The sequence below is a fragment of the Dermochelys coriacea genome, chromosome 17 (assembly GCF_009764565.3).
Source record: "Dermochelys coriacea isolate rDerCor1 chromosome 17, rDerCor1.pri.v4, whole genome shotgun sequence".
NCBI lineage: Eukaryota > Metazoa > Chordata > Testudines > Dermochelyidae > Dermochelys > Dermochelys coriacea.
Window position 1 is genome coordinate 2,144,787 of NC_050084.1, and position 12,347 is coordinate 2,157,133.

The window sequence follows — 12,347 nt, forward strand, 5'->3', positions numbered from 1 at the left end:
AGAAGCGGGCCAGGCCGCCGGGGCTCCCCGCAACCCCCCCTGGCCGCTCTGGGGCACAGCGACCGTCACCCCCTCGCCGCCGGAGCCCCGCCCCCCGCAGCCCCGGCCAGGGCCCCCACCCACAAGCGGGGGGCTGCCCCGCCCGCCCCCCCCGGGACCGCGAACCCAGGGCGTGACACCCCCTCCCCCACACACCGCGCCCGCTCCCCCCACCACAGACAGCACGGCGGGCGGGTGACACTGACACACTCCCGGGGGGGGCGCAGCGGCCCCCGCCCCCCGTCGGCTGGGCCCCGGGGCCGCGCCGCCTCTCCCGGTACCTGGGGCCGCGTCTTCCCGGCCTCCCCGCCCGGCGCCGCCGCCGCCCGCCCGCCCGCACTCACCGGCCGCCGGAGCTCGCGGCGCGCGGCCGAGACGGGCCCGGGCCGGGGGCGGGGCCGAGACGGGCCCGGATCGGCCCCGGAGGCGGCCCGCGGCGGGGGGGGAGGGGAGCGGCTTGGCTTGGCCCGGCCCGGCCCGGCCCGGCCCGGCGCGCGGCACCAGCCCCGCCCCCACAGCCCCGAACCCCCCCCGCACCCCCAGCCCCGCCCCCCCACAGCCGTGTACACCCAGCGCCCCCAGCCCAGCCTCCCCCATCCCCCACCCACAGCCCTGCACCCCCCCAGCTCTGCAACCCCAGCCCCAACCCCTGAACCCCCAGCCCAGCCACCACCCCCACAGCCCTGCACCCCCAGCCCCGAACTCCCAGCCCAGCCCTGCACCCCCCACAGCCCTGCACCCCTAGTGCCCCAGCCCAGCCCCCCCAAAGCCCTGCACCCCCAGCCCCCACCCGCAGCCCTGCACCCCCCAGCTCTGCAACCCCAGCCCCAACCCCTGAACCCCCAGCCCAGCCACCACCCCCACAGCCCTGCACCCCCAGCCCCGAACTCCCAGCCCAGCCCTGCACCCCCCACAGCCTGTGCACGCCCATCCCCCACACCCAGCCCTGCACCCCTAGTGCCCCAGCCCAGCCCCCCCAAAGCCCTGCACCCCCAGCCCCCACCCGCAGCCCTGCACCCCCCACAGCTGTGTACGCCCAGCCCCCCACACCCTGCCCCACAGCCCCGCAGCCCAGCCCTGCACGCCCATCCCCCACCCCCACAGCCATGCACCCCCACATCCCTGCACTCACACCCACAGCCGTGCACCCAAAGCCTTGCACCCCCAGCCCTGCACCCCAGCCCCCACCCCCACCGCCCTGCACCCCCACACCCAGCTCTACATCCCCCACAGCCATGCACACCCACAGCTGTGCACACCCATCCCCCCACAGCCTTGCATGTACTGTCTGCCTTGCACACCTGCCCCCAGCTCTACACTCCTCATAGCTTTGCACACTCACACCCAGCTATGCACCCCCACAGACTTGTACTCTGCCTTGCACACCCACCCACACCCTTGCACATTCTGCCTTGAACATCCAGTCTTGTGCATGCCCACCCCACATCCCCTGCACCTCCTTCTGCAGCCTTGTATGCTATATCTTACATATCCACCCCACACATCCTTGCACACGTTCCCAGCTGCCAGCCTTGCACATTCAGCTTTGCACAGCTGCTCTGCCTCTAGCCTTTTTCACCCAGCCCATCAGCTAGCCTTGCACATCCACTCCACCACCCACAGCATTGCACGCCCACCCTTGTACACCCATTGCACACCCACCCTTGCATCTCCACCAGCCTGCCTTGCAACCACACACATATCCTTTCAACACCCAACACCACTGCCCATCCTTACATACCCAGCCCCACCAGCCAACTTTGTGTACACAGCCTCCCAGCCTTGCATACCCATCAGTCACCCTTGCACCTCTGCTGGCCAGCCTTCTACACCCACAAATCTTGCACACCCATCCACACCATCCAGTCTTACGCACACACACACACTGGCCAGCCTTACAGACACACACACAAGACACCAGCCAGCCTTACGCACTCATACACACAGAAGCACCAACTAGCCTTAAACATCACAGACTCCCACTAACCTGCCTGACACACACAGAGGCCATCCTTACACACTCACACCAGCCAGCCTTACACACACACACTGGTCTTGCAAACTCGCTCTCCAGCCATCCTTACATGCACTCTCACATACACTGGAAAGCTACACACACACACCATATAGCACCACGCAGCCCCTTACTGGCCAGCATGACACACAGAGACATGGACACTCACACTGCCAGTACAAACACACACATGCGCATGTGCACACAAACTCTGCCATGGGAAGTGGAGAATCTAATTGAAAAGAAAATGCCATAAGTGATCTTGACAAACAGAAGGCAAGAAGGGGGCCATGCAGATCGTCCTTGGGATTCAGGACCTGCCACGGAGCCCAGGAGATCAGGGTGCATTTTCCAGCTGTCCCACAGCCTTGACAACAACGGGGCAACTCACTTCATTTCTCTGGCTTTCAGTTCCCAGTTCTGAGGATAACAGCATTTCTCTGCCTCTTGGGGGCTCATGAAAATAATTCCCCTAATGTGCTCAGATACAACAGGTATGGGCCACACAGAAACCCCCATGCAGACGACAGGTACGGTAACAAATACAATCATTTGTAGTTTCAGCTAGACAGTATTTATTTTTTAAGTCCTGTCATAAAGAGCTGCTGTGGTCTTCCCCAGAGGTGGCTGCAGTGTAGGGCTGGGGCCACTGAGCTCTGTGTAAAGCACACCCAGATCCATCTGGCTAGAATTGCACGGCATAGTAAAACCAGTCTGATCTTAGAACAAATGAAACATGCCCAGGCTCCTTTGATGGATACGGAGTGTCTCTGTAGTGATGTACAGATACTGGATGTTGGGATGGTCACGGTGTGAATATATTGGGTTGGGCTCCGAGAGGGTTGTAAGGAAAAGCCGGCAGGAAGTGAAAGACTAGCTTAAGAGAAGGCAGCTACCTCTCAGCAGACACCTGAGAGTTGTTAAGGGACAATGGCAGAGCCATTGGCTCTGAGGACTCTGACTCCATCTCCATCTTCTGCAGCCCAGGAACACAGACGAGCGAGCAAGAGGACGACAGCAGCTCAAAAAGGACAACTCGCAAGAGTGCGGGAGTTGTCTGGGGGAGTCCGGCTGAGACACAAGCACCCACTGGGGGTGTCTGAAGACACCCCTGCCTGGGTTACTGTCAGAGGTGGGAAGCCTTTTGGGAAGACCAACCTGGCGTAGACAGTTTGTTTTTTCAAATCCTTTTATGATCTGTTCCTTTGGTTGAAAATAAGCAGCCCTTTGGCTATGAAGGCCGTTGTGGCGCAGAGGTGGATTTGATTTAAATCAAATTGATTTCAATTGATTGATTTAAATCACTAGTCAGGAAGACTCGATTTAATCATGGATTTCTACATAAAAGTGCTTTCTTGTTGGTTGTTATAACCTTAATACATATTCTTCACAACTCAGAGATAGATGTAGGTTTCATTTTTAGAAGGTATACATTATACCTTTTTAAGTGATTTATTTTGAAAACTTTTCAGATTAATTTTTCAGCTATATCAGAAAATGAATGATTGTTTGATTATTTCATTTACCAAAGGTAATTGAAGCAGATATTTATGAAGTCATTGGGAGGTGAACTATCTCCAATTCAACAGGTTAATCATTAATATTTGGAAGATTTTCTTACCATGCTGTATTAGGAGGAGAACATCACCAGACAGACTTTTAAATTGTTTTATTTAACTAAAACAACAACGTTAAGTATTCTGGATATTTTTCTTCAACAGCAAACATATAATATTGTAACAAAAAAAGCATATGGATTTTTGAATTTAGTTAAACATTCAAGTTTTTTTAAAATCAGGTTTGTTTTTGTTAAAATTGTTTTTAACTAAAATAGTGAAATGAAATATTTAAAAAAAAACCCAACAACAAATTAAATCGACTGTGTCAGCCAGGTCAACATGAGAAACTTAACATATTGGCTTCTGCAGCTAACTCAGTCATCTTCACCTTCGTTTTCCTGTTTGGTCATAATCTGGAAAAGAAAAACAAGCTTTCCTGCTTTTTCAGGTCCCAAACGATTTCTCAATTTGGAATGAATTAGTCCAAAGGAAGAAAATATTCTTTCTACACCGGCAGAAGAAGTTACAGCTGTTAAAAGTGAGATTATCACTTCAACAGTCTCTGAATCCAAGTGTTTAAGTGACTTCCACCAGTTCACTGGTGTGACTTTCTTTAAAACATCATCAGCAAACATATATTTCTTGAATGGTTCTTATTCCCAAACTGGGTCTCTTTTGTGGCCTGCTGCCATTATAGATTTTCCCTTCTAGTGAGAGAATGGTCTGGTAGATCTCAAATCAACAAAGGCTACACTCAGAAAGACCTCAAGACTTCTGGAATATGTTGCTCAAACAGTTTCACTTTTGTTTCTACTGCCTGTCCCTCCCTTCTCACATTTATCTCCAGACTTTTTCTCCTTGCCCAGATCTATTCCGCCCCCAACAATCTTCTATTCACTGGACTTTTTGAAACTTTGCACTTTTAGGCGGAGGTAAGGGATTGGCTCTGTGTACACAAATTTGCAGAGAGACAATAGAGTTGAGATCTGTTATTTCTCACCTCTATATATTATTCATTCATTTATTTATTTATTTAATATTATTTTTGCTGTTAACAAGCATGTTATCTCTGGAGACACAAATCCACAGTCTGAGAACTGCAAAACTAAGCATCTCTGATGGTATCTTCTAGACTGAGCATTGAGTCCCAGTGGGTAGATAGAAATATTAACCTAAATAATCTATACATAAGCCCCTGGAACCCCATCAGATTGGGTCCCTAATCCATTAACTATTGGAACTCCTTTACAAAACTTTTCTTAAACATTACATGAATATATTGTCTCATACTATAGAATTAGAATTTATAATCCCTGTTCCAGGATGATATGTCTTTGAGCTATAATGTATCTTAATTAAAACTATCTTTAGATAGGTTTTTTCCTCAAAGAGCATTTTATCAAAAAAATCTGATTTAAATTTAAAAAATCTGATTTTTTTTTTATTTAAAAAAAACACATTGATTTTTATCCACCCTGGTCACAGTACTCCACTGGGCACGGACTCCTGAAGGGAAGAACCAGAACTCAGCCAGGCCTCCAGGTAAGCATGGTGGATGCCCAGGGTACTGTCGCCCAGCACCTAGGCTGGGAGTGGAGAATTTTGGAATCCTACCCCAGGATAGGTAAAGACACACGGCCTGATACTTGGGGGGGTGCCCCAGAGAGGGGACGGCAGAGCAGCTAGCCCTGCAACTGGGACATCTCCCATGTAGGTGAAGCAGCTTATCGGGTGCAGCTGCACACCTTCAGGGGCTGATATAGTACTGCCGTGGTCAGAAATACCTTGGAGATGTAGGGCAATGCAAACTGGAAATAGCTGCAGAAACCTAAGGGCCAGGGCTGGGCTTTCCAAAGGAGCGTAAGGGAGGTAGAGGCCCAGGTCCCACTGCCTTCCATGGGATTTAAAATCCCGCTACCCGAAGCAGCACAGACCTCTGCTCCTGACAGCAAGCCTGTTCTGCAAAGTCAAAGTAGCTGAAGAACTTCAGGAACTGAATTTAGGGGCAGAGTTTGAAATGGGACTCTGGACTTTATCAGTGAGTGATCAAGACTGTTAACTGCATGCCTCTGAGACAGGAGCGTCTAGGTAAAGGCAGCCCGAGGGCTTTGGCCACCTAGCATGTGGTTAAAACAGTCATTTAAATGGCCCTTGTGGTGTGTGTAGCAATTAGTTCTGTAGCGTAGCTGTTACCCATGTCTGTTGTGCACGTGTATTTCTATGGTGTGTTTGCAATGGCCATTGCCAATGTAACCACAGGCCAATAAATCCACAGATCATGGTACGTTCTAAAGCCAGAGTGTTCTAGCTCCGTTTCCAGGCTTGCATTTGACATCGGGCTTTTCTTTGGGGAAGCGCACTGGGATCGTTTCTGAAGGAGACTGTGGTTTGAAGAGAGTTCTCTCCTGAGGCAGCGTCAGGGAGGCCTGCAATATGGAGCCCATCAGCGGGAAGAGAAGGGGCTCTGATCTGCATTCCTAGCCTCCTCTCTCATAAGCTCAGAGCGGTGGAATAAGTTGACAAGAGGATATAAAAGCCAAGAGCGGCCCCGTAATGCAACTCAGTCAGGGTCCAAAGGAACAGCCAGGCCAACTCCGACAACGCAGTTGATGGAAATGGTCAGATAAAGCAGTCTCTCCTGGCTGAGCAGGGGTAAGTCTCCCACTGGAAAAGGTGAGACATCAAACCCAAAGAGGTAATGCTGCCCCACCCAGAATCCTCACTGCATGCAGAACTGCACAGCCACATGGGCAATATACGTGACCAAGGCCCAATCTGAAAGATGAGCTGAGCCTTGAACTGACATCCTGGTGAGTTTTTGCATCACCTTTTCCTGATTCTTGGATGCTGCTTTGCCCTCAGACCAGTCATTAGGTCCTTGTCTGAGGTCACACTTCCCCTGCAATTGCTCACTGGCCACCAGACTTTGCAGAAGCTCAAGGACACGGACTCCCTTCCTCTTATCTATGGCGATCTGATGGAGCACATGGGAAAGAGCGCGGGCGGAGTGGAGACCAAAGCAGAATCACAGGGGGGTGCAAGCGTGAAACTGCCACAGTTGACATTGCAGGTAAATTAGGACCATTGGCGCCATCGCCAGCAACTCCCACCACGTTGACCAGGAGGCTTCGGGAAATGAGAAGTGTCATCAGGTATTTCTTTCCACTGGCAGGGGCGTGGTGCTGGGCTGCCATAAACGGCTGACCCAGAGCTGCCCGGTGCCCCGTGGGGAAGCCTGTGGGGAACAAGTGAAGTGAGTACAGAGCAGGATGCGGAAAACCAACAAGTTCACAAAGCCAGTAAGCAACTCATTCATGTCCCTGGTGCGCCATCTGTCCCTGAGGTATCCGTGAGCTAATGCAGGAGAACACAGGACCTTGAGGGTTCTGCCAGGATCCATCTAACATGAGGTGAAATGGGCCCTATGATGGTAGCATTATCACAAACATGTTCCAATGGCAATAGCAGTTAATCCATTCTTACATACATTTCACAATAGCTGTGACTCCTGGACATTTGGACCTAGATCCCATGCTGATGAGCTAATTACAAATATTCAGACTGTTAAGATCTGTTTGTCTATTCTTTCTTTGCTCTTCACCCGGTTCTTATACAGCCCTGTGAAGTGACCCAGGTCTCCAATTCTGGCCAATTCCATCCAGGAAGAAATAATTTACCACCAACCTAGTTGGGGCCAAAGCAAAGAAACACACTTTGCTTAGCGCATCTAGATGTGAAGAATCAGTACACTCTGATCGGACAAAGCCCGAGGCAGGAACATTGGGAAACTGATTGTGGAGCTGCCAGGAGGGAGTTTACTAGGAGAGAGCTGGATTCCTGCAGTTCAGATGCTCAGAAAGAATCAAGCAGGGTACCAATGATTTAGAGACAAAGGCTACAGTGCTAATTCAGGCAAAATCCCTGTTGTACTCAAACCGTTGTGACAGCAATTGGGTCCTGACTGAGCCTTCACGTGAGCAGACAGTTCAGTCCCTGATGCCCATCCCCGTAACGTCTGTGCATGTCCATCTATGCCATGCAGTTAATTCCGACTCCTTGAGCACGATCAGTCGGGCTGTAATTGACTCTAGCTTCATATGCAGCCTGTGCTCAATGTGTAGTTGAAAGCTGACATGGATTTTATCTGCTGCCAAGCACACTAAAGTAGCTTTGGGCGGCTCATGCATGAAAAAACACCCATTCAGTATTCAGTGAGGTGAAGGGGTAACCCTTAAAAGCCATGCTGAGATAGACATAGAGGGACCCCCTTTCAGAGCAGGCGGTGCCTTGCTGAGAAGGGTCTCTTCTCTGAAGTGGAGTGTGAAGTAAAGCTGAAAGGTGCGGCTTACCTAAGGCCCTTTCGCATCTCTCTGCTGGGCCAGCTTGGGGAACGGGCTGAGCACATCACTAAATGGCCTCAAACATTCATTGTAAGTGGTTTGCAGAGGACAAAAAGGGCCGGTTTTTGCAGACACGAATGTACGGTGGGGATCAGGCTAGTCAGGTGCTAGAATCCACCAGAACAGCGAACTCCCTGGTCCCATGCCGGCAGCGCGGCTTCTCTCTGACAGGAGGAGGAGGCTGCAGTGAGGGGCAGTGGCCAGACTGACAGCATACCGGACAGACCACGTCACTGCTGATAGCACATGGTGACCCGAAATTAGGGGCTTTCTTTTATATACACAACTAGACAAACCCCCCCCCCCAAAAAAAAAGTGTTCTGATTTCTCACACTTGCTACCTGGTCACCCTAAAGAGCACCAGTGACTGGCAGCTCTCTCCTGGCACCAGTAAAGGGGGAAGGTGCATCACAAACCCGAAGGAGGCACCACCCCAGCTGTGCTAAATGGACATCCCACATGGGAGTGAGAGGTGCACTGCCCAGTTACCCGGCCTGGGCGATCAAAAGGCCTTGACATGCCAATCAGGGAGAGTTACTGAGAGAACTGCTAGGACCAAGCCACTTGTACGTGGGCATCTGCACACTCACCCACTAACTCTTTGCATGCTGTATTGCACCATTCATCGAAGGAGCTCAAAGCTCATTGACCTAGATGGACATGGGCGTGAGGAGCCAGCGTCATTCCTGATGTCAAAGGAGTAACAACTGTGGGAATGTGGTGCTATCCTACCTGCACATTTGGTGGCTGTGAAAAGAATAACCTCTGACTAACAAACACCCCAGGCTTGACCCACACCTAGGGCAGGGTTGAGAAACTGCAAGCAAACTCAGGGAGGCAGGGGCCCCTGCAGAGAACAAGACTGGGATTGCTTTGGAGTTACTGTCTTTCAGGTTTTGGAGGAAACAATAATTCCACTCCCCTGCGCATGTGTCTGTCTGTGACTGGTGAGGGCCCAGCTCTCAGAGAGTGGCTATTGCCACTTGTGCTTGCACCTGAATTTCAGTTTGCAGGGAAGTGTAGAACTGACCTGATGTCCTGTGAACTGACAGGGGACTTTGCTCTTGCCCAGCATGACCAGCGAGGTGTGGGAATGAAAAATACAAAACAGCTATCTTCCCACTGATGCCCCTGCCACACCAGCGCCTCAGGCATGGAGGAGCACTCCTCCGGGCTCCTGTCACTGCTGTCCACCTCCTGTTCCATTGCATGTGCTCTAGCCCGCACGGAAGCTGAGACTGCTCCAGCCGCTTGCCCAACCTAGCTCTGTTGCGGTCAGAGTACGGTGCGCTGAATGGTGCAGTTTAGCCCTCGTCTTGCATTTCTCACACAGGCATTTCTGCAGCACCCACCCCTGCAGAACGAAAGTGCCCTCGGGGGCAGTTACCCCAAAAGATGGGAAGCTACTGCTCTCGAGCAGCTTTGGGCCTGTGTTGTGCACCCCTGAATTTGCAGTAGCATAATGAGGAACTTGGTGCACGTCCATCCAGTGTAAGGGCTCGGAGGGGACATGCATGCCCTTGGACTACTCTCTGTCCAGCCTAGGTCTCGTTAGAAATCGATCAGCTGGTTCACCCCCTGAACACAGTTGCAGAGAGCAAAAGGCCCTGTTTCAATGCTGCCCGCCTCTGAATGCTAGGGAGAGTGGAGGGACAAGGAAAGTAATTTCTGTGTAATATATTAACCAAGGGCTTGGCCCTGCCAGTGCTACTGAGACCAGGGCCATGGGCTCCGACAGGCTGCTCCCAGCAGTGAACTGCAACCCCAGGAGAGAGGCAAGTTCCATCTTTACAATCCCAGCATTCCCCCCCACTCACACCTAGCTCTCAGGGCAGTGCACACCCTCCCCAGGTCACTGCCTGATGTCAGTATCACTTGTTCCCTCCGACTGGTAAAGGGAGAGGCTGATTTACAGCAGCAAGTGCCCAGTTGCTAGATTGTCCCACCGCACCGCGGTTGCCCAGCAAGGAGCAGAGAGTTAAAGGGCATAACCAGAGAGCCTTGTCAGCGCCACAGGGAGCCGGCAGCACACCCTGGGCCACTCCTCCAGATAGGCTGTGGCCAGCAGGCCCAGCATTGAATAGGCAGATTAGACACAGGCCTTGCAGTGGGGGGAGGGGACTATGACACAGCTGCCTGCCTTTGTCAGCACTACATTTTGTGCTTTCCTTTTGTCTTGGACACGTGGGGCTGAGAAGTCCAGGAACCGCCTGTCTAGCTGGAAGTGCAGCTCCTCCAGGGCTGGGGCTGGCCAGGAGAGCAGAGGGCCTGGGTACAATTCAGAGATAGCACAACAGCTGGTTATGCCTGAATGGGAAGGGCACATACCTTGTGGCTGCACCCGGATTTCTCCATCCATGAGTATCGGACAGGGTAACCCAAGCTTGCACCCTGTCTCCGTTCAGCCTAGGGGTGGGTTACAGTTTGTTTGTGGCAGATTGCAAGGGTGACCAGATGTCCCGATTTTATAAGGACAGTCCTGATTTTGGGGTCTTTTTCTTATATAGGCTCCTATTACACCCCATCCCGATTTTTGACATTTGCTGTCTGGTCACCCTACAGATCACACTGGGCAGGCAGCAGTTTGGCTGAAATCAGTAGCAGACTCCCAGCTGAGCAGTAGCCGTGGCACTTGGGTAAGGAATGGGGGTAGCTGTGCACTGTTGCAGCCCCTGCGTTTTGCCCCAGAGGCGGCTGCGATTTAGCTCTCTGTGCTGGCTTCCCATAGCATACTGAGTCTCGGGTCCGACCTTCGAGGTGCTCAGCAGCCTGGGCTCAGCGTATCTAGAAGGGCCTACGGCTCCGGGCTAGGCACCGAGGTCCATAACTCCAGCCCTCGGGCCCGTGGAACATTCTACCACCGGGGCAGAGCCCAGCTGGGCAGCAAACAGCGTCCTGCGGGGCTGGTCCCAGACCGCGGAACAAACCCGCAGGAACTCAGGGCCACCCCAAACCTCCCCAGGGGCCCTGCTCCCACCGGCCTTCTCTGACACAAACCTGGAGCAGTGTGTATGTTAAAAAAACTTTCCAAAACAAAACCACTCCACTGTACACACAATCCTCCCCCTGGGGAGAGGACAAGAAAGCAGACCAAACGTGAGAGATGCTAGCTGCATTGCTTAGTGTGCTGATGGATGGGGTTCAGTGTAGGAGCAGGATTTTATATTTGTACTATAAGAATTAATATATGATTGGATCTTCCTGCCAGCCACCCTTCTTGAATAGCAGAAAGGAATGACCCTCTGGAACTATGAGAGATTCTGGTTCCCATGCATCACAAATTAGGCCCTTTTAGATGTTTTTAAGGTTTAGTTAGTAAGAGATAGGATCTTATATCGTGCCTATGTTAAGCATATTAGAGGAATGTTGAAGGCCTGGGCCCCAATGTGAATTGTTTTGGTTATAAGATGTAGTAAGTTTTAATTTACAGTGTGTTTTCCCTTAATATAAACTACTGCTGTTTGTATTCTTAAAGGTCTCTGTGAAAGACTGTGTGTGTGAATGAGGAATGTATGCATCAGGAAAAGATAAGGTGTGAAGGTCATTGTTATAGCTAGATGGTCAAGGAAGAAGGAGTGAAGAAACTTAATGACATCAGAGAACTATCAACGTGCATCCATAATGAAGGAAGGGCAGATTGACAACCCTGAGGTGGAGGCTGACACCCCTAAAGACAAGACAATTGATTAAATCAAAACCAGGACAGGATGACCTTCGGAGAGGTGTTTTGGAACGTTAACATCAAAAGATACATCAATTAAGGAGTAACCGGTCACAAACTGACACAGCAAAATCCATAGACTTCAACAGAGGAAAAAAAAGATTATAAGAACAGGGTGCTTGGCCATGGGACTTTCGGTTTGTCTTGCCTCACGACCGACAGAGCCCTGCTCCACATGCGACCAATCTGACTGGCCGCTAGATTGATCCAGACTTGGACTGGTAACGATAATCATCAGCTGGTAGGACTGTGTTCATGGGGGGGGGGAGTGTCTGTGTGTGTGTCTGTGTGTGTGTGATCGAAAAGCATATGCTAACTGTTGTATTCTCAATAAATGCAGTGTGCTGCCTTCTCCCCTATAAAGATCCCGTGTGCTTCTTATAAATATAAGATCAGATACTATTGTGCTTGGGGTTGGAGAACCTATAGAGACTAGAAAAGAAGGGAATTCATTCTGTGCTGCTAAAGGGTTTCTCCTGTTGGGGATCCCTAGGATCTAGAAAAGCCAGTTGCCCTGGGCTCCAGCTGGATCTGACAGCACAATCCTTATGTGAGTACCATGCAGCCTTCGGCAAACCCCAGCCCCGGTCTGAGGTGTTTGTGACGGGTTGGAT

At 51.5% G+C, this 12,347-nt stretch overlaps 1 protein-coding gene and 1 long non-coding RNA gene across 5 annotated transcripts in view; one reads left to right on the top strand and one right to left on the bottom strand.

The window, feature by feature from the left end:
• Positions 1-432, bottom strand: part of MYO18A (myosin XVIIIA) — a 140,298-nt gene extending 139,866 nt beyond the window's left edge. For 2 of the 4 annotated variants that reach the window (XM_038375438.2, XM_043499210.1), the window contains exon 1: positions 321-398. The gene's annotated coding sequence lies outside the window, so the exon portion shown is untranslated. Of the gene's footprint in view, positions 1-320 lie in introns of all 4 variants that reach the window. The other 2 variants (XM_043499226.1, XM_043499225.1) reach the window with 2 other exon arrangements.
• A 9,786-nt stretch (positions 433-10,218) lies between these two features.
• LOC122456952 lies at positions 10,219-11,824 on the top strand. Its single transcript, XR_006276147.1, has 2 exons — positions 10,219-10,648; positions 11,488-11,824. It is a non-coding gene; the product is annotated as an uncharacterized LOC122456952 (long non-coding RNA).
• The last annotated feature ends 523 nt before the right edge of the window (positions 11,825-12,347 follow it).